The sequence below is a fragment of the Mus caroli genome, unplaced genomic scaffold, assembly GCF_978045245.1.
Source record: "Mus caroli unplaced genomic scaffold, Mus_caroli_1 scaffold_7, whole genome shotgun sequence".
NCBI classification, from domain to species: Eukaryota; Metazoa; Chordata; class Mammalia; order Rodentia; family Muridae; genus Mus; species Mus caroli.
In genome coordinates this window covers 49,610,627-49,637,535 of record NW_028227262.1, presented here as the reverse complement: position 1 = coordinate 49,637,535, position 26,909 = coordinate 49,610,627, and the positions used below count along the sequence as shown (strand labels likewise).

The window sequence follows — 26,909 nt, the reverse complement described above, 5'->3', positions numbered from 1 at the left end:
CACGCAACACACAGAGAGACACAATGTATGCCTTTAGTCACTCTAACCTTTTCTGGTCAACTGTTGCTACGGTGTTTCCTTGACTGTAAATCACAAGGAACCACCTCAAGGGGCTTCTCACTGATCGCTGTTTCCCCGGTTACTCAGAGTGTCGTTTCAAAGTTCCCCTTAGTGATGTTCGTCCACAACGAAACCACATAATAAAATGAATTTCTCTAGGCTTCCCTTTTTTGCCAATACAAACTATACTCCAATTTTTAGTATGAGCTGAGAATCTGGCCACCACATTCCCTCCTGATCGTCACAGAGACACAGTAATTCAAACGCCACCCCTGCCACGTTAGCCACGACAAAGCTAGAGTTTGATTGCTTTTAATTCATCTGGATTTTAATTTCCCTGTCTCTTGCCATTGTGTGGAGGCTGGCTGAAAAGTTGCAGAACTGGTCAGTGTCATAAAGGAGTTTATCTTCCAAGTGACAGGTCCTGACAACGTGCAAATGTAAGGCTGCGGTGGAGAGGGTTTGTTTTCAAGGTACATTTAAGTGCAAACAAAAAAAAAATTTTTTTTTTCCAAATCAACTATTCCTATCATAAGCTTTCTGATGATTTAGTTTACCAACTGAGCAACATTATGCAACACTGCATGCCTTTAGATGCACCGCTTTAGCTGGTTGAGATTTAATTAAGATCACAGCCTCTAAAATCCCTGTCAGATGAAAATTCAGAGAAGACAATACTCTACATAGCTTCATGTACAATGTTGCCATTCCACCCCTGAAAAAATATGAGTTAATCCACGTTTCTATGGCTGCAGACCAAAAGTTCCCTAATTTTATGTTCTTTTGACACTTGGGTTGTTTGCTATAAGATCTCTCCCTTCCAGGGAGGGAAAGGGGGGGAGAATGAAAAAAGAAAAAAAAAAAAAAACAAGTGAGACATGCTGCAGAAAATGCCGTTGACATTATTATCCGACATTATCATAGCTCAGCTATGATGTCATCAATTTTCATATAAGCAACCCAAAACTCAAAAGTTTCATCTGATTAGACGTGTTTATTAAAAAGCACAACACAAAAGCCTACCTTCTCCATTATTTGGGTTAGATTCCTGACAAGGCCATGTTTCCTATTCCTTTAAATGGCCAACTTTCTGTTCCACAAGCTGCAGGCAGATTTGGGGAGAAAGGGTAGTTCTTCTGGCAGATTGGCAAATAGAAAGTCCACTCCTAGCATTCTGTCAGGAGTCCTTAAGGTTGGGAAACAAGTGTCTTTGATACATTTTTATTTCTTCTACAGTAGATTTGACCTGTGCTAATTTATCTTAAAGAAGGGGAGGAAGGTGGCGGAGTGATGTTTAACACAGTCAGATGCAATTGAATTTGCATCGTTTTGATATTTGGTGGCTTATGTCATGCCTTCAAGATGACAGGTGCTTGCAGTTTCACTCTGGACGGCTACTACACAAATAACTGTCTTGTCTGAAAGGGCTAATGCAGTACTAATGAACAATAAATCAACTTTGATTATCAAGTGTCAGCCCACAGAGTTCTATCACATCCCAGTGAGACTGGCAGCCAGTGTCTGGGCAAGCAGTCTGTATTTCGGTTTCATTTTTACACACTTTTCACTTAAATGTGTCAGGCAGCTACAAAGAACCACATAAAATAGAGGCTTTCCTTTCCTCCACCCCCCCCCCCCGCCTGCAAAATTGCTCATCTTGATTTGCTTTACTGAGTGATGAATCTGAAATATCCAAGATATCCTGCTAGCCTCGTAAGCAGCAATAACAGCAACACACATCAAACCTTGAAGTGGAATCTCAAGCTGATTCTGTCCGAGGACTCTGATATTAACAGGCGACTTTATAACACTTTACCACATACACCTCCTATGACTGTGTATGTGATATATATATATATATATATATATATATATATACATATATATATATATTATATATATATCTTCATGGAAAGTATCTCACAAACAAACAAACAAAGCAAAAGGGACCACCTCGGAAATAAAAAAGTCACTTGCATCTTTAACTGGAAAAAAAAAATGAAATCGTCTTTTTACCCTAACTTCCTAATGATAAAACACATGTAAGCTTTTTTTTCCTTAGGCAGATTAGTCACTGATAGTATGATTCACGTTTCCTGTTATCAGCCTTATTTTTCCCCCCCAAATGTGTCACTTTCAGAATGTTGGAATCTATGGAAATGAGGTGATTTGCATTTTTAAATGGGCTTGATTAGAACATTTGGTCTGTGTGGACGAGCATAAAACAATTATCAGACATTTTGGTCGTAACCGGAAGGCCTTGAAGGAGTTAACCCCAGGGAGGAAGACACTACATATGCTGTGCTCTCAAACTACCATCTTCTTCCTAAAGGTCCTCGGCTTCCCATCCCATTCTTGGAAGGGAAAGAAAAGTCCCGTTCGCACTGACCATCTCAGTTCTGATAGTTGAGTAAGCTATACTTAGGGCCAGTTCAGATGGGAGTTCATGGAAGCAAGCCTCCAGGCTCCTGCCCTTTCAAACCCCAAACCTTGCTCACTACTTTATGAACGTGGCCAAGTAATGCCACAGTGGATGCGGATCTCCAACCTGCCGGAGTGTACGGTACTGCCTGCCTGCCTGCCTGCCTGCCTGCTTGCGGAGGTGCTGGGCTCTCTCCTTCCTTCACTTCCTCCTTACAGTGGGTACGAACTCCTTGAATATCAACAGCTAAGCTACAAAGGCGCCTGGACAGACAGAAACAAACTACCAGAAGCAAAAGAAACCGTCACACTGGCTCCACTGAGACTGAAGCCTTCTTTTCTATTTCACACGCTCTAGGAGTGACATGAATCACATACCCCTGATGGATGTCCCCCACCACACACACACACACACACACACACACACACACACTCACACCAGTGGTGTGGAGAGAAGGCACCGAGGAATAGCCAAAAGGGCTTTACCAAAGTAGCTGCATGAAGGCCACACCAGCGGAAAATGAAACGCCAACATCGGGGAAAGATGCAGAGGGAAAGAGAGAAATACACGCAGGACTTCCTCCAACTCCCAACTCCACTTCACCCAGGAATAGTTTTAAAAAAGAGGCAAGAGAGCGCAACAGAGAGCGAGGGAGATCTGTGTCCAGGACCCACAGGCCTGGCTTCCCACCCTCCTGTTCCTCTCCGCTTCTACTTCCAGAGCGCAACTCCACTCCAAGTTGATCAACAGCGCCCGGGCTGGTGCTGCCGAGACTGAGAGTCAAGTTGAAGGCTGAGGGGCGCCCCAGCCTTCCCTGCCGAGGTCCCCGGAACCCCGGGAAGCTGGAAGTGCATAGCCCGGGATGATGGGATGGGTTGGGGGAGAGGAGGACCGGGAGGAGGAAGAGGAAGCGAAGCGGGCAAAGACGGAGGAGGACCGGGACCAACCTGACACTCTCCATGTAGCCGCCAGGCGCGCGCAGCCGGCTCGGGGCGCCCGCGCGGGGCCGGGCTGGGTCCGGCGGCCTCGGTGCAGGCGGACTGCACGCGCAAGGGGCGCTCGGGCTCGCGGGCTGCCGCGCCGCGCCGCGCCCACCCGCCCCGCCTTGCTCCACCAATCACAACCCGCCTCTAAACACCCCGCGCCGCCGCTGCGCCCCACACAATGGGCTCCGCCCGCGCCCCGCGCCCCGGCCCCCTCCGCGCGCGGCAGGTGAAACCGACGCTCGGCCCCGCCGCCCGCCTTTTGTCTCCCCAGCAACTCCTCTTTAATTGCTGTTAACCCGGTGACCCCTCTCGGGCTGACGTCTGGGCCGGAGCCGGGCACCGCGCCGGGGCGCGCATCTCCTCTCCCCCCACCCCCTTCTCTCTCTGCGCCCTGGGCCCCGCTGCCCAGCCGGCTTTGGGGAAAGGGCTTGTTTGTTTCCTCTTCGAAACTGACAAAGAGTTGTGCTAACCTTCCGGGACGCGGAGCGGGAGGGCCCCCCATGCGCCCTCCGCCAAGGAAGCCTACAGCCCCAGCTGCTCTGGGCTACCGAGCAGGCTTGCGGGGCGCCAGGCTGTGCCTTTCCTCGAAAACCCGCCTCGGTGAACTTTCACTTCACGTCGGTGGTGGGGCCCAGCCTTCATCTCCCTGCCACCCTTGCGGATCCAGAGGCCACCTCACAGAGTGTGCCTGTTCACGCAGGGAAGGAACCCCACATGGGGCTCCAAATAATTCACCACTCAACGTGCATCCTCGCTACTTCCCCTCTAGAACGACAGCTGCCACACGTTTGCTAAGAAATAATTCTTGAAATTCCTTTCTTATTTATGCAACATCAGCCACAACAAAAGCGCCTCTCAACAGGCACTTTGAGATGACCTCGGTTAGAAACCCTCACTGCTTAGATGCTGAGAGCAGGAGCGAAGGGCAGTTTTGGTTTTTTGTTTTTTGGGTTTTTTTTTTTTTTCTTTTAAAGTTACCAACAATGCTAAACTTTGTTGGCTCAAGTGTCAGGATTTAAATGGCAGGTTAGCCTACAAGGTATCAGCTGCTTCAGAAATCACCTCTCAATTCTGCTATTTCCAAACTTAGAGGAAAAACTTTCTGGTTTATGTATTGATTAAAACAAAACAAAGCCAACCCACAAATTTTTATTATTTTCTTGAAAATATCCAGGAAACATACTAGTGAAATCAATGATTATCCATTTCTCAATATGAAACATAAAAAAAAAAAAACAACAAAGTATAACCCAGTACATTCCAAGACTTTTTACTTGAAAGTTCTTTTCAATTTGAGATGCATTAAATGTAGGTTGCTACCAACTAGAAAGGTTCTGATATATTTCTACTCAAGAAATCACCTGAACTTCAGTAAGGTCACCAAGAGATAGACATCCCCTCCCCACCCCACCCCAGGAATCTGGCTGGAAAATGCAAGAGCGCCCCGTTGCCTTCCCCATCCATTCAGGTGTTAAATGGGTTCAGCACACAACACTCTCCACCCCGAAGTGTTCTTTGTCAGATAACAAATTTATTAATGGTCTTTGTTTTTTCCGGGTCACATAAATGTCACCCCACCCTTTCATGAATATTCAATAAAGAACCTGGGTGGCTTTGAGAATGGGGGTTCTAGAAGGGCCTTGAATCTGCCAGAACATCCTAACTCCTCCATCAGTAGAACTCTTGAGTTTTGAAAAAAGGTTGTTTTTTTTTTTCCAGAAGAGCAGGCAGAAGCCCCAAAGTAGGAAATGAAAATTGAGGAAGTTTTCCCCAAACCAGCACCCCTCAAAAAGTAGAAACAGCCATTTTAAAACACAGTAATTTACAAAATAAAATAAATAAATTGAGAGTTTATGAGTGTGAACAAAGCTGAAGTGAGCTTGAAACAAACGACGTGTTTCCTCCAGCCTGAGATCTGCAGGAGGCACCCATAAAACTCATGCATGCTGTGACAAGTAGGGCTTCCTCCACAAAGGTCAGCGTTTATCAGTTAAGAGTCTCCGGGAGCTTCAAAACAAACAATAAACAAACAGGCAAACAACAACATTACAGACGCTCAGGACCCAGCTGTGGAGGCCAGCCTGACACAAAATAATTAAAGTCTGATGCAATGCTCATGGTAACGCAAGCGCTAAATTGCACAGTGGTGGCTGGGAGCACCATGGGACTGCAGAGCAGGAGGGAGCACTGGGAGGGCTGGGAAGCCCCCTTGGGGAAGCATTGTGTGAAGGGCTGATGGTTTGGATAAGAGGATACTAGACCAGACTGAGGGAAATGGCTTAGCAAACAGCCCAGAGGCCACCTGGAGGCCAATCCACCCTCTCCGAACAGATAGATGGCGTAGTGGCTTGGAGGCTAACTCCGGGAAGGAATCACATCACCAGGGAGAAACCTGTGTTTCTTTGTAAGAGTCTGGGACAATTTGGGCTAACTTTGAGAATCCTGGGGTGGCCTCATAAGGTTTTTGGCCCTGAGACTAGCATTCAGGGAAAGTTGGTACATTCTATGCCTTGAGGAAAATATAAAAATTTTAAACCTTCCACTAACAGAGAAGTCATAGTTACTGCCATTTTTAATCACCTCCAGCAAGACGTTGTTTTCGAAAGCAGGGGCAAAGAGACAAAGAAAATGGAAAAAAGGAGGAAGAAAAATAATTAGGATTATTGTGTGGGCGTTAGCGGGCGTTACTCAGCCCCTGAGGCTGATGCACTTGTAACTTCAGTGGAAATTGCCATCCCATTTTTCAGAGGAAGAGACTGAGTTGCAGTAATCTGGGAGCCAGGCTTGGTGGCCAACACGTCTGTAATACCAGTACTTGGGAGGTAGAGTCAAGAGTTCACGGTTATCCTCGACTGTATAACAAGTTCCAGGCCAGCCTGGGCTCCATGACAATTTGTCTCAAAACAGAAAAACAAAAACAAATCAACAAAACCCCAGAAAGGCAGAGTGGTTTTGTTTCCCCGTGAGTCAAGCATGCCTCACGCCACAGCTCTATAAGGCAAAGCAGACACTGGATGATCAAAAAAGGGTGGAGTGGAGGTGGGGGTGGGGGGAGGGGGGTTGATGATTACACAAACCGGATACCTGAGTTAGGGGTGGGGGTGGCTCTTGTTTAAGGAAGAGTGAAGGAAACAATAAATACTGTACTTAAAAATATTTGGGATGCCCACATCCTAACACCCACAACAGACACAGTCTTGTTCAAACACCACATATTAAGAAACCTGTCAGTTGCTAAATGAGTCCATTGTGCAGCCGGCTGTGCACTTAGGAGCAGATTACTATGATCCCATACCAAACTCTAACCACCGAGTCAGACACCTGGGACTTGAGTTGGGGATTCTGTTTGGTTTTGCAGAGCCTCAGCCTTGAACAGAGAAGAAAGTGAAAGGTTTTACTGCCTGTTCGGAGCTGGGACTGGAGACAAGACGCATTAGAGGAAGAGGCAGAAAGAGCTCACCCTCATGACATTATTCGACATGTTGATGAATGGTGCCACAGCCAGGAGGTAGATACGGTCACAGGGCCCTGGCCCACGTGCTTCTCAGCATCTGCTTACCCAGAGCTGCTTGCACACAACTAGAGAAAGGACACCGTGATGGGTCCAAAAACGAACTGTGTCTGAGAGGCCAAAATCTAATGCAAGTTCATGGTCTTCTTCCAAACAGTGCTTGCATCAACAACCCCCGCCCTTTCCAACTAATTTAGTAGAGTAGTCAGAATACAATGACAGAATTAAAAAAAAAAAAAATCTATCAAGTGATTCCTTTACTGAAGCCAGGGGATGGAGATTTTTAGGTCCTTCTCCACCCAGCCCCACGTCTGATGGATTGCTTCTTCACAAGGAACTCCCCTACTGTAGTCCTCCAAAGCCCAGCAGCGGGGCCAGCCAATTAGAGTTACTAAATTGCAACAGCCTTGGCCCTTTCCTGAGATTTGGACATCTGTCTCTAAGGAACCCCATTTCTGTCTTGATTTAAGCAGTGCTTTTACTTAAAAATATAAATTAATACATCACCCATCTGCAGGGAGCCAGAGCAGTTAGCTGCCTATCGATACTGTTTGTGTCGCTGTTACGTCTACGCTGACAGTGAAACTAATTATGTTGTTTTTCATCCGTGCCTGTTAGTTTGGCCAAGGGAAAAAGTCTCTGTTGCACTGAAGGTTGAATTTCTCTTTAAGACAGTCTCCACATCACCATTCGCATCTTCCCTGATTGCAACACTTTATAATGCCAGTATCATGGAGTAATTTATATATACATACACACAGCAGGCCATGTCAACATTCAGAGAACTTGTAATAGGTACATGTGCTACAGAAAACATTTATCAAAATAAATTCAAAAAGTTTAAAGATTCTTCCCTGAGACACTGTCTCAAAAGAAAAAGAGAAAGAAAAAAAATCCTTCATGATAAATGTGAAGACACTCCTCAAACATCCAGGTAAACAAAATCATCCAAAGAAACCAGCCCCAATCTTTCCGAGCCCTGCTTCTAACTGACTAATAAATTATCCTCTCCTGTTTATGATCAAACTATAATCCCTTGCTTTAATATGATGTGAAATTTATTAGTGTGTTGCTTCTGCCATGGGGTTATAACAGATTACATGGATGTGTGCAAAATTCTCAAAATTGTACATGTTTTAGGGCAGAAGAAAATCCCCCCTCCGGGTATTACTCTTCACTTCAGGGAGGAAATTCAGGTCCATCAGCACCAAGTGACATCATCATACCCCCTCCCCAGAGTGACAGCACCCTTGGCTCATCTGCATGTTAACCCTGGGCAAGAAGCTTAACAAGAAGAGGGCACTGAAGAGGAATGAAGAGATGGCTCTTGGGGGAAATGACATTCTTTTTTAATTTTTTTTTTAACGTTTAATTATGTAGAAACTCGCTGATATTAGATGAAGCCACTGACCACCTTTAGTGGAGTCAGCTTTTCAGGAGGGCCGTGGTGTAAGTGTGCTACAGGCAAGGGAAGAGGCAGGGGAGGCATGTCCCATCTTGCCCTGGGAACAAAGCTCACAGATACTCCTCCTAGGCCTCGCCACCCTCCTCTGACCCTAGGATGACACACCCTTGTGTCAAAACCTTCTTTACGCCTGCCCTCTGCTGGTAAGCCTGCCAGGATTAGGAAATTCCATCTATCTCAATTTATTTCGAAGACAACTTTTAAAAGGCAGGCTGAGAGATGTATAAGGATCTGCTAACTGAAATACATAGAGTAAGAGGCTGATGCTAAGCAGAGGGGGTAGGCAGGGGTGACAACGACAAAGTGTGGTACTTTGAATGGATGAAGCTACAGCCATCTCTGCTACTGCCTGCTGGCTCACGGCTCAGCAGTGCAAACTTTATATTTTAGCTTGCCTAGGAGAGCAACCTGCACGGCTGCTGGGCATCCTGCCTTTACTTGCTTACTCTCCAGGGAGAATATGTCAGCTCATTTTCAATAAAACACCTTCTAAGCAGTAATGGGCCACTGTTCCCGTTTCAATAGTCCCTAAGGTTTCATGATCTAGTATATTTAGCTGAGTCAAGTTCAAGTTTTCTTCTGGCATTCGGAAGATCCATAAAAGGAGGAGGGCCCGCTTTGGTCTGTCTGGGAGTGAAAAAAAAAAAAAAAAACCGACAGCCTAACTTTTGAATCAGTAGCTACTGAGATGTCCCCCAAGCAAAGGGAGGCTGGTCTACCTCAGGCCCCATTCAGCTACCCAGCCAGCACTTGCAGGTCAGCCTGGAGGCTGTGGGAGGGCTCTGGCTTTTAGGGGGTAAATTTCCACAGTGGTGCGCTGAGCTTTAACGTGCAACCCTGTCGGTGTCAGTGGGAAGCGGGAGGCTTGTACAAATCCCTGCCCAGCATTTCAATACTCTATCTCCAGGATGGGAGGATGAAGCTTAGCAGTTGCAACCTCAAAAGCATTCAGAAGTCGTACTTCTGACAGCGCTTTAGATGCCAAATAAATGCTCTTAGAAAGGACACCCAATCCGGCCGACAATAAATCTTACACCAGGGAAGCCCACACAGGGCCGCGGAATCCCCTCCAAAGATAATTGCCTTCCACATGGTGTGGCAAAGAAACCACTACATGGGAAGCATTTCCTGCAGCCCAGAAGCTCCTGACAGCTCGCTCTTCTTTCTTTAATAGTCAGCGATCACACACTCAGACACTTAACACCCTACCTTTAAGAGTGGCCTAGCAAAGTGTAAGAGTGTATCTGTTTTAGAGAGAAAAGTTAGAAGGCCTGCTCTGGGCACACTGAGGGAAGGAAGCAGAGACTGAAGAGAAAGGGTTCCTGCAGAAACAGGACCATGGGAAGGGAATCTGAGGGTACATCTTCATAGCAACCTCAGACTCCTCAAGCCAGTTCCTGAAGGCTCATGATGTTTCTCGACAGTTCTAAGTGCTGGAGCCACATCCAACAGGCACGGAAAGAGGCAGGCAGAACTGTTAGAATCCAAGGTGGCCTGAGGTAGTCTGGATCCTATCCCTGACATGGTCACGAATGAATGCTGTGGCTTTGGGTAAGTCACCTCTATTCTTCGGGCCTACATATTTCTTCCAGACAAAGAGAAAGATGGATAGAACATGGCCTAGCTGACTTTAATCTATAGATACTATCTGCTTATAGTTACAGTCCTATGTAAAACAACCAAAAGATGGTTTAAGATAGAAAGAGAGGTGGAGAGATGGTTCAGTGGTTAAGAGTACTTGCTACTCTGGCAGAGAACCTGGGTTTAGTTCCCAGCGCCTATGTGACTGCTCAAAATCATGTGTAACTCCAGCTCCATGGGATCTGATGCCCTCTTCTGGCTTCCTTGGGTACCTACATGTAAACACACACACACACACACACACCCCTCATTAAAGAAGAAAGAGATGCTATGGGTAATGATGCATACCTGTAACCCCAGCACTGGGATAGAAAGTAAGCAGTTCAAGACCAACCACCCTTAACATAAAGTGAATTTAAAGCTAGCTTGATAGTATGGACCTTGTTTCAAAACAAAACAAAACAAACAACTGCTAAGGTAGCTTGATTTATTCTTAGAGTTTAACAATCACTAGCAAGTCACCAGGAAGGCAGAGAAGAAGATCCACAAGAACTGGGTTGGAAACTTTCCACAGCCTTGACTGGGATTCTGGTCTAGAGAACAAACCCTGTTGTCTGGGTATGGTGGTGCACACCAGCAATCCCATGAATAGGGAGGCTGAGGCAGGCGGGATATGAGTTTGAGGCAAGCCTGGGTAAGCAGCAAACCCTGGTCACAAAGACAAACAAAACACAATCAGAAAAGGTGCAGGGGTGAGAGGGTGGCAGACATGAGGGAGCGACCTTATGAAATACCAACAGTTGTGCTGCATAGATTAAGTCACAGTCACACACATGCTTCATGACACGGCTGATTCTGCATCGATGAGACCTCAGATGCAGACATGAGATGCCCTAATTTCCCAATACAATTGTGCTCTTTGACCTTGCAACTTTCCCCCTCTCTCCCTTAACCACCTTGCTTGGTTTGTGTCAATTGCCCAAAGCCTCCTCCCACCAGCATCATTTCTGAATTTCCTCCCGAGCCAGTCACCTGACTCTGTGTCATCAAGCATCCTGGAAGTAGGTGAAAGGGTAGTCTCATGCATCGTATACATCTTGGGGATGACACGGTGGAAGCCTCACCTAGGGCTGGACTGAAGGGGAAATTCAGGAGTCGCATCACTAAGATGGTAGGTTCCTGTTGAGTCAAATATCTCTAGAGAAAATGCATACAGAGAAAGTATGGAGCCCCGCCTGCAGGCTGGTTATGTATTCTTTGTATTATTCCAAATGGCATTTCATTCTTCATGAGGAAAAGGAGCAGATGAAGCAGGAAGCTTTCAGGTCATATAGAATTTCCCTCTTTTCAAACAAATAAGGCATTGTGTCTGAACAAAGGAGGGATGTCTAATTGATCTTAATTAAATCCACTGATGTCCAGTTTTTGAGATGGGTCAGGGCACATCTATGTAATGTCACAACCTAACAGGCTGGACCTCTGGGATTAAAGGGCACTGTGGTTAACTGCTCCAAACACCCTCCATCATCAGGCAGCATGTACTGCCATCAGTCAGCATCCACCGGAGTCTACCCTCCTTCTTCAGGGTCTTGCTCGTACTTCTCTCCACCACATGCAAACCTGACCTCTTGGTGGACTGGGGCTCAAAGTCTAACCTCATCAGTGGCAATGGCCACTCACCAGGGCCAGCCTTCCAATAGTGCCAAACCCTGACACGTCAGAGTCTATGAAACAGGACTCTTTCTGTTCCTACTGCCCTTGAAGACAGCTACTTGGAGTTATGACAAGAGAGATGTGGGACTAAACTCCATAGAAGCTACTGGTTACCAGTGAGTCATAGAAGCACATTTTGTATTTCTTCATCCACATTAGATCCAATTATCTGCCTCACAGAGAGAGGATAGCTGTTGCTACATTCTGCTGTACAGGTGTTAAATTAAACGTGTTTCTGGATCTGAGAGTGCAGCTGTAAATGACTGCAATGTTTGCCAAGACCCCAGTCCCTAGACATCAGACTACAAGGCTCTGATGGTGGTAACTGTAAGGTAACTGTAACCCTCCACAGTCAGGCAGCTAGTGAATGTCAGAGATGGGATTCTCTAGCCATTCTCTCCACTAGAACTCCAGCTTTCTCAATGGACAACCTTTGTGCTCACTGTAGAGCTTAGGCAACTCTGAAGCATGAACAGCAGCAACAGCAACAACAGAAACAGCAGCAACAACAACATCAGTACCAACAACAAAAACATCAGCAACAGCAGCAACAACAATGACAACAAATATAACCAGTCTTCAACAGAGAGGTAGTGGGAATGCCATCAAGAGCTTACTGAAGGTCATAGATGGGGGTTATGTCCTGAGACTTTGGCAAAGAAACAGCAATTTAACAGAAAAATGAAAGGAGGAGTTGTATCTGGCAACAGGATGGAAGATAAACTCAGAGGTAATTATGGAAGTGTGTGATACATGTAGCATTCATGTAGCTCCTGTAACTCACCAACAGAACACTTTATAAAGTATGCATTGGTATACCTACTTAACAGATAGATAGCTACTTAACAGATGTCTTGTTGTTAGTAAGTGGAGAGTTGGGACTTCAATGATCCATAATACCCTACTGGAGAGAAGGCTGGGGCTAGGTGTAAGCCTAAAAGAACAGAGAAGGTAGCTCTGTTTGATTCCCCCAGAAGCAAAATGTGACTATGGATAATCAACTAATAGATACAAATTAATCCTACAGCAGTAAAGTTCTGTTATCATTTCCACTTCTTTTTACACAAATATACAGAGACAGTCCTCAAAAAAGCTAGCAGGATAACTGAAAAACGCCAAGGGGCTGAGACAACTGACTTGTGCATGCCTTTGATTAGGGAATATTTCACACTCTTCTATTGTGTGAGAGATTTCTGTCCCTCCCCTCCTTCCAGTACATTACTAGACACCAACCAGTGGACACCAGCCATAGTCTGGATAATGCCCAAGCTGTCCTACTGGCACACATCTTAAACACGGCAATGAACCAGCACACTGTAAGGCACAGTGACCCTGGTAGGACATGGCTGCCTCATCTTGCACAGGCTGTTTCCTGACTATACTTCTGGTAAACACCTGATCTCTCCATGCTTTTCTTTCCTCAACCTTTACCCACCAGAGGCTTAGAGAAGATGGGAGCAGGACACCACTTAGGGTGCTGTCAACATTGAACTGCACTCCATCGCTGTCACTGTTACCACAGAGGACTTTTTCCTTCAGTTATAATGCATTTCCACAAACCAAAAGATGATTTTAGTTCACTGGCCGTATTTTCCTAGGGAAGATGATATATCCTAACTTCCCAAATGTCCTGATGCAACAGCTCTTTCATGCAGTGAATGAAGACAATTGGTTGTTTGTGTCTGAACTTTAAGGTCACTAGAAAGAAAAACACTACCCTGAAGGCAACAACTACCTTATTTGAATACTCAGGTGACCAGGTAGGTGTGCAACATCTACCAGCTAGAGCATCTCCTAGATGTGCCAGAGGAGTGTGATGATCTGGTAAGGACCAACCTCCCCAGGATCCACTGAGCCAATTTTTTAGAGGGTTAGTCTGCCCCACATGGCAAGAACTCCTAACTACAACTAGCTAAAAAGAGACCTAATTTTGATAAATCTTGTCTGTTGTGATGTGAGTATGTTTGTGTGTGGTCATATGTGTATGTGTGTATGAATAATATCATGATGTGTGTGGGTGTCAGACAATGTCAGTTGTCAGTCACTGTCTTCCACTTTGTTCAAGGTAAGTCTCAGGGATGCTTTGTCTATGAGGACAGCCAACCCACACACTTCGGAGAAGGCCCTTCCCTCTAGTTCCCACTGTCTTGGTAGCAGTGGGAAGGCAGAGACCCACTATTTTGTCCTTTTTACATGGGTCCTAATCTTTGTTCAACAAATGTGGTAAACCCGCAGCCATCTCTCCAACCTTTAAGACCTAAATTTTCAGAACCTTTAGCTTAGACAGGGTCTCACTGGCCTGAATGGTCTGGCTGGCCTGAAAGCCAGGCTGGCCTCTACCTGTCTCTCAAGTGCCAGGATTAAATATGTATGCCAGAACAACCAGTATGTGTGTGTGTGTGTGTGTGTGTGTGTGTGTGTGTGTGTGTGTTTTCCAACATTTTGTTTCTGTTATCTCATGATGCACAGTGTATGTCTCCAGAAAAGAAAACCTTCCACAGAGTCCCAGCCAGCTTGGCTCTAGAGAGGGCTCAGCCTGTACCCTCATAGTACCACAGTTTAATGGCCTAACAAACTAATAGTTAAGACTCTTTGTAAAGTTTCTAACCTAACATACTTTACAATGTGGAAAAAATGGAATCTGCTCAGTGACCTCAGGACACTTGGAGTGGCCCCTCTCAGTCATATTTATTTGCCTAGTAAACACCAAGTGGACATGCTGGGACCTAGCAGAGGGGCCCTGGACCTCTAGGATAAGGGACATTTTGAAACGAGACAAAGGTCAGGCTGAATAGTAAAAGGACGGTGCAAGGCTCAGCAAGTTCCATGGTCAGGCTAAGAAGGCATTCAGACTAGAAAAACAGTACACACAAATATCACCCAGTAGATGACATGAGCCCAAACACACGTAAATGCGGTGTCCTGGCCATTAAAATACATCTTCTAATGGCATCCTCGGGACGCTGACAAGCATTTCTTTTTCTTCGAAGTTCCGCTGTATTTGCTCAATCCAAGCTTTATCCATTTCCTGTCTCACTCCCATGTCTCTCCTCTACCTCATTCCTATGTTGCATGGTCTCAGGGCCTTGTCCTCAGCTGGGTCCGACACACACCTATAGCTTAACAAGCCAGCAGTCTGAGCTGCTGCATGCTGCCTTGCTCTGCTTGCAAGCTGGGATCCTGAGCTTTGAAGTAGGGGATTTTGATTTAGTGGCTCTGTAATGGGTTGCTACATCCTTTAGGTGGCTAGTTTGAGATCCAAGGGGGAGCGATGTAGAAACCACTGGCGCGAACTGAATGGAGAAGACACTCAAGGATTAGATATTTTGGTTTCAAACAAGTTCGAGAAGCACCAAATCAGATCCAGGTTGACTATTACTCAATTAAATACAACAAAAGCCTGGGGGACCTCTTATGCAAGTAGAAGCAACTTTCAAAGCATTATGGACTGAGCGACAATCTGTTTAGAATTCCTGGGAATGAATAGGGCCCTGACAAACAGCTGTAGTCAGGAGAGCTCTGAATATAAAGGCAGCTCTCAGTTCCACACTGTGGCTGGCTGGGATCTGTGGCTCAGGGGGCCTAGTTTTATTTCTCATACCTTCTCCTAAGGCTTCTTGCTGCACAGGAGGTTATTATGCATCTTATTCAACCGTTTCTAATAAACTAAGGGGCAGGAGGAGGGCAAACACAGCTAAAGACTTGTCTATAATTTGAATGTTGTAGAACAGGAGAAAGAAGCCCAGACCAAATAACAACAACAACAAAACCGTTATTAGGCAAAAATATCTTTTTCAATGTAAAGATGAACACACACAGTAAAAAAGGCCTATCTTCCTATCCATGGCACAGAACCACAAATGATGCTATCTTCCTGACTCCCTAGCATCTCAGCTAATGCCAAAGAACGTCGTGCATAAGGGCCTCACCAACTATGAGGTGAACAGGTGACCCTGCATACAAAGAACAAACAAATTAATTGATGCTTTCTCTGTTTTCTCTTCTTTTTGAGACACGGTCTCACTGGTCTGAATGGTCTGGCTGGCCTGAAAGCCAGGCTGGCCTCTATCTGTCTCTCAAGTGCCAGGATTAAATATGTATGCCAGAACAACCAGTGTGTGTGTGTGTGTGTGTGTGTGTGTGTGTGTGTGTGTGTGTGTGTATGTGTGTATGAGTGTATGTGTGTATGTGTGTATGTATATGTGAATGTGTAAATGAGTGTATATGGTATATGTATGCGCAAGTATGTTTGTGTATGTGTGGTGTGGGTGTATATATGTGTGTATGTATGTGTTTATGAGTGTGTGTTTATGTGTGTATGTATGCATATATATGCATATATATGTATATATGTGTGTGTATGTGTGTAAATGTGAGTGTATGTACATGTGTATATGAGTGTGTTTGTGAGCCTGTATGTGTGTGTACATTTGTGTGTGTTTATTATTTTCTCATGCAAATGTTTTTTCTGAACTAAAAGCTCAAACAGTTAACTTTGTGACTTTCCCTTGCTTTGCCTCTAAGTCTGTATCACAGCTATGAAGAAGAGGAGGAAACCAAGTACTTGCCAAATAAAGCATCATCTCTGTACATGCGATGAACGCTTCATGTAAGAGAAACAGGCCAGCATCGCCAGATGAAGCAGCAAAGTCTTCTTGATTTGTTGACAATTTATAAACCAGTGATATCAAATATAGAAATGCCCAGATGTACACAGGACTCATGACCACCTTCTTTTGAAGTTTAAAAACAAAACATCTAACAGAAATAGTTCAACTAACCAAGATTGGAGTGGACAGTCCAAGGTCCACTTGAATGATCGAGACCAATATGCTATACCTACAGAAGGTAGGCAGCTACTAGTGTCCACCTTCCATTGTTCCGACTAGCTTAGTCTAACAGAAATAACCCATCTGGCACAGTAGCACACTCAGGACTTGCTGAGTACAGGAGGTGAATGGGGGGTTCAAGACCTGCCTGAGCTATACAGTAATGGCCTGTCTAAAACATAAAAGTTATTAAGTAACACACACACACATCAACACAGGCTAGATGGCACTGCTCAAGCGCTCCGAGGAATACAACATTGTGAGATAAGATTTGTACTATCCAAGGAGACTCAATAGTAGTAGTAGTAATAAAAATAATAATAAATATATACTATTTAAAGAGAAAGAAAATGAGCATGGCTTATCTGTAAGAATGCCACAGTCCACACTACCCCAGAGCCACTAAACGGTCCCAAAGAGCAGGCAACTTGATTCTTCTCTTGCAGAGTCAAAGACTCAGGGGTGCCCTGATTCTGCCTCTCATTAGGTTCTTGGTAACCTGGGTTTCCTGTGCCTTCCTTCATTGCTGGAGTGTCCATCAATAAGGGAAAGGGTCCTGAAGCCCTCTGTCTAGTTCAGAAGAGGGCCAGGAGATTGGCCTGCTCATTATTCTGTTAGCCAGCCTAAGGTCAGCAGAGGCCCTCCCTCCTGCTAGGCCTGATTGGTTCCTGCTCCTTTGACAATCATTCCTTGACTAATTGCCACATGAACTGCACTGCTACCTTGGAGTTCTTCACTCTGTGCCTGGATCACGGTATGGGCTTGCATTCACTCCCATTAAAGACCTTTTTCATTCTGATCTACAAATTCAGCCTGCTGAGACCTTTAAAATTTTTCTTCATTTCACGAAATTAACTCTTCACCTTCCTCTTTCTATAAGACAATTTCTATTTTTTCTATCTTTTCTCAATTTCTTGAATCACTCAAACACATTTCTAAATTTGTCTGCTCCCGTATTTCACAGATCTAAACTGGAGTGCTACTGTTATTAACTGACCATTACAACGAGCTTTGTCAAGTCAGGGATGTTTTCCACGCATGTCCTGTTCCATTCTGAAAAGAACTAGATAAGTCACCTCATCAGGTATACATCACAGTGCCTTGCTCTGCTGCACTTCATAAACACTGTTTGCTTTGAGACAGGGTCTCAATAGGTAGAATAGGCTGGCCTAAAAATTCACAGTAATCCACCTGTCTTTGCCCCTGTGGAGTGGTGGGACCATAGGCATGCTCCACCATGCCCAGCCTGCTTGTTTGTTTTAAATGTGTATTCACGTGCAGAAGTGTGTGAAAGCCAGAGGACACCCCCAGATGTCATTCTTAAGAATACCATTTTCTCTTGAGACTCGCATTGGCCTGGAGCCCACTGAGGATGTTTGGATGACAGATCAGTGAGCCCCGGGGAATCCCCACAACTGGGATGAGAAGCCTGTGCTACCACATCTGGAATGTCCTACGGACAGAATGCAGGTCCTCATCCTTGCAAGGCAAGCACTTAAGACTGAACCATCCCTCCTGTACCTTAACTGCCTCTTAAAATGCATAAATGAGGGCGCTCATATTGAAATGTCTGTATGAAAATGTCTGTCTAAGTATGAAGATGAATCGTAAGACTCAACTACATGCCTGTAGTTCCATGGAAGAAATGTCATGGACCATGGCTAGTGTGAGATGAAAGCACACAAGAGACACACACAGTGACATCCCTTTAGAGCAGGGGTCTGCCCGGCTCATCCTTGTGTTCCACTAGTGTGGGCCACAGCGCTCCAATCATCTCTCCTCTTGGCCTCCTGTTTCTCCTTCCTACAAAAACAAATGTGGCTACAGAAATTTCCAAATTAAAACCTGGCAATGGTTTCTATATTCTTGTTTCCTAAACCTATAAATCAAAACTGTCTAAACAGGTCATAAATGTTCCTTAGCCATATAATGGGGGAAGTTCTGATTTATGGGGCCGGTAGAATAATTTTAAATAATTACATAAGGGTTTTTCAAAAAATGCAATTAACACCTTTGGAAGTTTTTTTTTTTTTTGAAATGAAAATGAATCTCTAGAGATGACTGTTCCCATACATAAAGATAGCCAGCAAAAAAAAAAGCAAAAATACAGCTTCGAGATGCAATTCTTTCTAAATGATCGGAAACAGTGCAGAGGAGTGGCTATTTACAATGTGAGTTCGTTAGCACGACCACCCCCATAAATGTTCAGCTCTGTCACATCACCAGGAGAGAGCAACTCACCCATCACACGTCACTCGTGAAGATCAGGAAGAAATCACCCAACAACCACAGGCTTCTCTCCAGTCCCAGCCGATGGCCGGCTCCCTCTGTACTGGTTTGACACATCCTACCACACTGTCCTTTGGAACACTCTGGAGCCTCCTACCTGCTCTTGCAAATCTGTCCAGTGTTCTTTCCTTCCTCTTGATCTTCATTTGTGATTCATCTTTTCCTTCTAAATCCAAGGTCTACAAATGAAATCACTCCAAATAGCTCTGTTAACTCTAACTCCCCTGGTTACCAGGCCAGTCTTATCAGTTCTGCATTTCCCTTTTTCACAATTACCAAGCATTATTAATTATGAATATTCAAGGGACACAGAAAATGGTCTTTCTGTCTGTCTGAAGCTCCAAATTTTCTATCCCTCTAAAACTCTTGCTTGAGTATTTCATCACTGCAGTGACTTAAACCCCCAAAAGGAGCACAACAGATGACCTCAGATGAAACCTTTAAGAAGTTATTCATTATTTCTTTATGTTTTGCCTTTCTTCTCCATTTCTTCTGTATTAGAACCGTGCCTTGCAAGCATGTGGCCCTCGTTCAGATCCCTAGAACACATGTGACAGCTAGAACGGTGGCTCTATGATCCCAGTACTGGGGGTAGAGAGAGGAAGGTAGAGGCAGGCAGATTTCTGGCGCCTACTGGCCAGCCTGCCTAGCTGAATCCATGAATGGAGCTCTAGGTTCAGTGAAAAACCTTATCTCAAAAACATAAGGTAAGGACTGAAGACGTAGCTTAGTAACAGAGCATTTGCCTAGCGTATCTGAGGCCCCAGGTTCAATCCTTGATACTGATTAAACATAATTAAAAAACAATGGAGGAAGACATCAGATATCAACTCCCCCCCCCACACACACACACACAGACAGAGACACAGGGAGAGACAGACAAAAAAGAGACAGAGAGACTGTAGGGGTCCATGTACACATGCACATCAATAAGGAAATAGACTATATCTGCCCTCTGGGGTTCTGCAGATCCCTGTAAGAAGGTGAAAATTAAAACACAGAAGTGGATGCTCATAGTCAGCTATTGGATAGAACACAGGGCCCCCAAAGGAGGAGCTCGAGAAAGTACCCAAGGAGCTAAAGGGGTCTGCAACCGTATAGGTGGAACAACAATATGAACTAACCAGTACCCTCAGAGCTCGTGCCTCTAGCTACATATATAGCATTGGGAAGAGAGGCCCCTTGGTCTTGCAAACTTTATATGCCTCAGTACAGGGGAACGCCAGGGCCAAGAAGTAGGAGTGGGTGGGTAGGGGAGCAGGGTGATGGGAGGTTATAGGGGACTTTCAGGATAGCATTTGAAATGTAAATGAAGAAAATACCTAATTTAAAAAATAAATAAATAAACCTTAAAAAAAAAAGAAGGTGAAAATTATTTGCCCATTCCACAGTTCACCTGTGGTTCAAAGTATCCCCCAACTCTTTCAAAACCCTGTATTATAGCCCTCAATGGCTACACAGAGAAATTCCAACTACTACCCTGACCACGAGAATGAAGACAAAAAAAAAAAATCACAAAACCACAAACATTCTGAGAGCAAACAGGCTGAGAGATCATCTTCATCTCACCCCCTCACTTTCCACAACAGGAAACATGTGCCCAGGAAAGGTGACAGAGGAAAGGTCATGTTGATAATCATAGTTGGGAGAACTGAGACTAGAACCCCAAACTCTTGACGCCTAAATGAGACATTCTTTCCATGGCTTCAGACCACCCAACAACGGCAAGGCCACAAGCTGCCACAAAGCTAAGATGATCAAATTCCAACAGGTAATAAATAGATAAATTAAAAATAAATAAATCAGTACTTATTGGAATGAGTTGTGTTTTCCACTGTAGCTATAAATTATGATTGAAAAGCTACATGTGAATATTATATATTATTAGCACAAGACATTGACATTTAAGTCATGGGCCATGTTTATAGATACTTCATTTGTCTCAAAAGCCATGTAACCTTATTTGGTTATTGATCTATACCTTACTTGTTCAATATGACAGACAGTAGTCTCATATCACTACTGATATTTCAACTGATTACTTTTAAGATGAAAAAAAAAGTTCCTTCATTATCTTAGCTGTATTGAAAGTGCTTAGCACCCAAGGTAGATAGTGACAACCATCATTGGACAACACAGACATTGAACTTCTTCTCTGGGCCAGTGAGAGGAGCTAGCATGCTGCCAGGCTGGGCAACCTGCAATCGACAAGACAGACTCCACACGGTGGTGGGAGAAAACAAACTGCTTCGAGTTATCCACTGACCTCCACACATACATGTGCCATGAGAACATGTTTATCCATATAGAAAATCTTATCAGATAATACTGTCAGTATAGAACACAGTAGTCTGTGAAATGGGTATAATATAGAAGCCACATAAAAATGAATTAGATCTCTGTGGAACAGTATGGACTCACCCTTTAATATAATAGGGGTGAGAAAACATGTATATAATAACTAGCAGGAATATGAAGATTTAAAAGGGAAATTGAAGGACCTTTCTGGATACTACTACCTCTAATCTGGATCTATGCACTTTCAAGGGAGCCAACTCCATCCCAGGAGACCCAGGAGTGGGCACACCATCCTGTCACTTCATTCCCCTCTCCCATTCACAGGGCATCAGGATAGAGAAGTGACCCAAGCCATTCAATAAATGCAGAGGCTTTTATTGAGATTACTGGGCAGGAGACCCAGTCTTCACCAAAAGGATTGCCAAGCTATAAATAAATCTAACTGTAGTTCTGAGTGAAAACAAGCCAACACAGAAAGGAAGCAGACCCGAGCAAGCCAGCAAGAACCAGTTCTGAGGATCGTCCCGGAGGGCTAGGTTGTCGGAGCGCAAGCTAACCCTTGAACTTGCAGGTTCCATGAGCTACAGCCCCAACCCTGATCCCATCACTTGCAGACCTCTGCTGGGTCATCACATTGGCATGGACTCGGGTGCCTCCTTTCACGAGGAGCCCCAGAAATCACACTGAGGACATGTCACTTCACAGAAAGCATGCTGGCCAGTGCACAGCTCCTTCTTCTAACATTCTGCTAGAAGAAAGGCTCTAAAACTGTGCCACACTCAACGTGTCCTGGACATATGCCAGAGACTGACTGTGTCACCAATTTTTATTTTTCTTATCAGGGATATACCTACAATACCATTTTAAAGTTCAATAAAGTGAACCCTCTATACATGACAACCCCGGAATACTTAAAAGACATCTTAGGTTCTGCAAGATCTTTAAAACACTGCCCCAAACTTACATACACCAGGGCTCATGATGAAAGTTCCAATTGAGGTGGTCCAATGGGTCACCCTCAAAGTGTTTCTAAGTCTCATACTGTCATTCATATGTGTACACACACACACACACACACACACACACAGAGGAAAACTCTACACTAGTTCCTTTCGAGCTTGTTTCTCCCATTGCATTGAATCTGACATTTCAGTTTCTTTTCTGTTCTAGATCTACTATGCCAAATCATGACAATTATACTTTCATAGAGTCTGGCAATAAATGATTTAACAATCTGTTAGCAACTACTTCATTGTAATCCATACATTCTAGGGAATGCAGCTTTTCTTCGTGGTGGCCCCTTCCAAAAGCCATCTAACTGTGTAAGTTAAGTTACTGAAATTCCTGACTGAGAATAAACGCATTAAAATGCAGGATAGGTTATTCATGGATTAACCTTGTCTTGAATGACGCTAACAGTATCTTCTACAGGCTTTGATTTCCTTTCTTTAAAATGAATCATTGCTTAAATGTACCTAATTTGGGCATAAAAGACCCACTCCCAACTAGTGGCCTATTTATTTCTTCCACTTGGTTATCTTGTTGAAATCTACTAAATCCAGTGCTGCTCTGTGTCCTGCCCAGCTCATCAGTGGCTCACAACTACTGTCTGTTTTCCATTTATTTAGTCTTTTTACTTCCCCACTAATATGTACCTTTGCAAATCCTGCAGATGACCAGAAAAGCCCAATGATTTTGGGTTTTCTCTGTCCAGTACTACTACTGGGTTCCTAGAATTGTCACCAACTGCCCAACTTCTCGTCACAATATCAGGGGCTTTGCTGAGTGACTGGCACATTCTGGGAGGTCCCCATTTTGTTTGGTCCTTCCATGATGGGTATCTAGATCCAGTATGCCAAATCATGACAATTATACTTTCATAGAGTCTGGCAATAAATGATTTAACAATCTGTTAGCAACTATTTTATTGTATTCCATACATTCCAGGGAATGCACCAACAAACACAAGACATTTATTAATTAATTTGCCTAAAGATAAAGTGGCAGACCAAGTGCTGGTAGGAATCTGCTTCTTCATCCTGGGCTAAGACTTCTGATGGCACGGTGGGGCAATTGCTAAACTGGAGCTATGCACACGGTTTGGAGTGATATCTGTCACAACTGTACAGTTTACAACCCCACCCTGTCCTAGGGACAAGAGTACCTCAGTGCCTCTCAGATGGTGCCTGTTGGTGTCCTGGTTTATCCACTCTGAGCTGGTGGTGAAGTCTGTATTAAACAGATGTATGAACCTTCCCTAAAAGGTAACCGTCTCCTTTTCCCTTAATAGGACCGCACAGAATACCAGAGTCATTAGCAGGTATTGAATTCGAGGGAAAGCAAGGGGAGAAGATATTTGACAAATGTCATGCTAATTTCCTTTACAGAATCTGGAGTTGTCATCTTCTCTAAGCTCCAGTGTCTCTGGCTGGTCAGGAGACACAGGTTGCCTTCTGAGGTTAGAGATGACAATCTGGCATGTGGGCACAAACTCTGAGTTCCATCGTGCAGTGTACTCTCCAGGAGTACTCCATTCTGAAGTGTGGGTGGCATCTTAACGTGACCCTGAGCTACAAACATCTACCCCAGAGCAAAACGGAAAACCAGTTTGTGTAAAATTAAAAGCTATTTTCTTGGTTCATCACTTGCTTCTGACTTCCAACTGTAACACATTCGGCCAGAATGATAGGCTACCTCTGCGTCCAGAGCTGGGGCATAGAATCTATCTATGCACAACCATGGAGAATAGACATTACAGAAAATAATGACTTCCAAAGCCAGCAGGCAACCTACCAAACACCAGCTACATGTGTGTTCACAGATGAAAATGAATGGCTGTTTACCCTCGAGGCCCCATAAGAAAGATGCAGCCACCTTCACAGTAAAATTCATTGTTTTCTATTGAACATGCAAAACTAAGGAAGGCACAGCCGTGCAACTCCAGCAAAGCATCCTAGAGCATCTGGGATTTCTTTGTTGACGCTGGGCACATTCAAGAATGATAAGGGACTGCGGAGACTGTCTGACACTGGTGCTTTGTCATGTGGTGAGCACCTGAGATAGATTCCCAACATCTACAATAAATTAATTAATTAATCAATCAATCAATCAATCAATCAACATATCAATCAATCAATCAATCAATCAATCAATCAGGCATGATGGTGGTATATACTTATAATCTCTGTGGAGGGTAGTAGGGAGCCCTGGAGTCAGCTTAACCTTTCCTTTACATTCCAGGCCAATGGGAAACTTTGTTTAAAAGAACAGTGGCCTTTAATCCCAGCACTTGGGAGGCAGAGGCAGGCGGATTTCTGAGTTCAAGGCCAGCCTGGTCTAAAGAGTGAGTTCCAGGACAGCCAGGGCTACACAGAGAAATCCTGTCTCAAAAAACCAAAAAATATAAAATGGGCAGCTGGGCGGTGGTTCTACACACCTTTAATCCTGGTGCTCACATTCAGAAAAGTCAAAAGTCCACTGTTCGGTACTGTCTGACTGCACAAAAGGAACGATACAGATGTTGTCTGCCAGAGAGCTGCACAACACAGTAAAGTATATGTAATCAGGATTTAGTACTCTGTGGATGCAATGAATAAAGGCCCACATTCCCTGTCAGAGCATCGCAGAGTGGCAGGAAGTCATCCTAAGTTTCCTGTGGAGATGCCATCCATATTGACAGAGACTTGTCAGCCTTCTACCGAGACTTCTGTGGTTTAGCACTTTGTCAAAACAGGATACTATTTAAATTAAAAATTTACTGATTCAAGTTAAAAAAAAAAAAAGAAAAAAACCAAAAAACCAAAAACTTGCTTTGCTGTTTTTATAACCAAATTCGTGGGTGGGGAAACTCTGACCTTTTTAAAAATGCATATTTTTTATTGGTGCCTTTTATGGCTCTAAGAAGATTCTATATTTAGTAGGCTGGTTGTGAGGAGGAGGGCACTTGAGCCAGATGACTGTCACTTTCTATGAATTACTGTACATGGGCTCATCACATTATGCAAAAGTAACTGATGTGAAACAAACAAAAACACCTGTTTGCATATGAAAATGTCGTAAAATCTTTGTGGGGAGAAAAAGGGGAAATACACAGAAAGCCAGTCACCGCATAATTAGGGTCCCACATGAATCTGATCAGCATGCAAAAGTTTTCCTTCCTTCCTCCCCCACCCCCTCCCTTTTTATTATATATATATAATAAATTTATTATATATATATGTAAAAAGGTTAAGCCAGGATATGAGAGTATGGTCAAGAAGCAAAATGGCAGAACATGGTGGTGCACATATGAAATCCCACCAAGTGAGAAGCGAAGAAGACAGGTAGACTGTTGAGTTTCAAGGCAACCCAGGCAACCAAAGTGGGACTCTTGTTTCAAAACAAGACAAATAACTAATGCTAAGACCCAAGGATCTGGGGAGTGACGGGGTTCCCACTGATACGGAAAAGAACAAATGAAGCTGCCTTTGCCCACTGGCTGTTCCTTCTTCTTTGGCCACCCCTTGTTAGTAACAGGCAGATCTTTTAGTGAGCAGCACAATGCTTGGCCAACAGTGCTCACCAGGGCTCAGGTCACATGGTAGTCACTGATTTCGTTTTCTGGCTCTCATAGCTGAGAGAAGCAAGACATTACAAGCTATGGCACTTGTTCATGTGTTGATAGTAAATAAGGCAGGTAAGAAGGTTGAGATTGGTAAAGCAGCCTTCAAGACAGGGTTACTCTATGTGCACAATAGATGTGAAGGCAACATTGGCATGTGAATGGAAAGGCTAGGTTTGCTTGCAAACTGCTATAGTGTGGGCACATGTCTCCCAAAGGCCAATGTGTTAAAGACTTGGTTCTAAGTTTGAGGCACTTGGAAGTTGGTGGGTCCTTCTGAGGTGGGGCACTAAGTCATTGGTACTTGAAGGGGACTGTGAGATACCCACCTCTTCTCACTTCTCAGTCATGGAAAGAAAGCTTGCAATGTCATGGACTCCTATGATACATTCACAGGCCCCAAAGAAAGCCCCAAATATGGGATGAAATTTTCACAACTATGAAACCCCCTCCCCATTTTGTTTGATTTTGTGGTTAGACAGGGATGCACTATGTAGCCCTGGCTGACCTGGAACTCACTACGTAGACCAAGCTAACTTCTTTCTGAGTGATGGTATGAGCTGTATTTTGTACAGTACCACTCTGATCTTTAAGTTAACTAGCTTAGGTATTCCTTATGTGAAAGAGAGTTAATAAGTCCTGAGTCAGGGGAAGCTAGATGCTGTTCCATGGAATTAGGCAAGCATCACAGTAAAGAGGTCCACACCACCACACCATGAGGAGCTGGGGCCTTCTGCCAAAGGCCATGCGAATGAGCCATCTCTGAAGTGGGAAATCCTGTCGTTCCCCCCTCCCCCAATTACACCTCAGTCTTAACTTAGCCTGTAATCTCAAGAGAGAACCACTCAAAGACATGAACCCCCAAGTCTCAGGACTGTGCAACATACTAAGCATTGGTATTGTTATTACAAGAATAAAGGTCTATGCTAACCACCAAAATATCAGAACCTCGTAAGTGGGTTAGAGGTGGAGGTGGAGCAACTGCCTTAGATAGACTGCTGGCTTTGCAATGGCCTGTTACTTCATTTTTACCCTAGAGGGTCACTTCTGCACATAGACAGAAAAGCTGAGCACCATATCTCACAAGGCTGGCTAGGGAAGTACACAGAATGTATACTGAATGTCTACCAGGTAGAGCAGTCACAGAGGATGAAA

The 26,909-nt window shown here is 44.3% G+C and overlaps 1 protein-coding gene across 18 annotated transcripts in view; it reads right to left on the bottom strand.

Moving 5' to 3' along the window:
• Window positions 1-26,909, bottom strand: part of Foxp1 (forkhead box P1) — a 597,317-nt gene that overhangs the window by 95,974 nt on the left and 474,434 nt on the right. For 2 of the 18 annotated variants that reach the window (XM_029478351.2, XM_029478353.2), the window contains exon 1: window positions 3,430-3,630. The exons of 15 other annotated variants lie outside the window; for them this stretch is intronic. The gene's annotated coding sequence lies outside the window, so the exon portion shown is untranslated. Of the gene's footprint in view, window positions 1-3,429; window positions 3,631-3,938; window positions 4,336-26,909 lie in introns of those variants that run through there. One more of the 18 variants, XM_029478355.2, reaches the window with a different exon arrangement.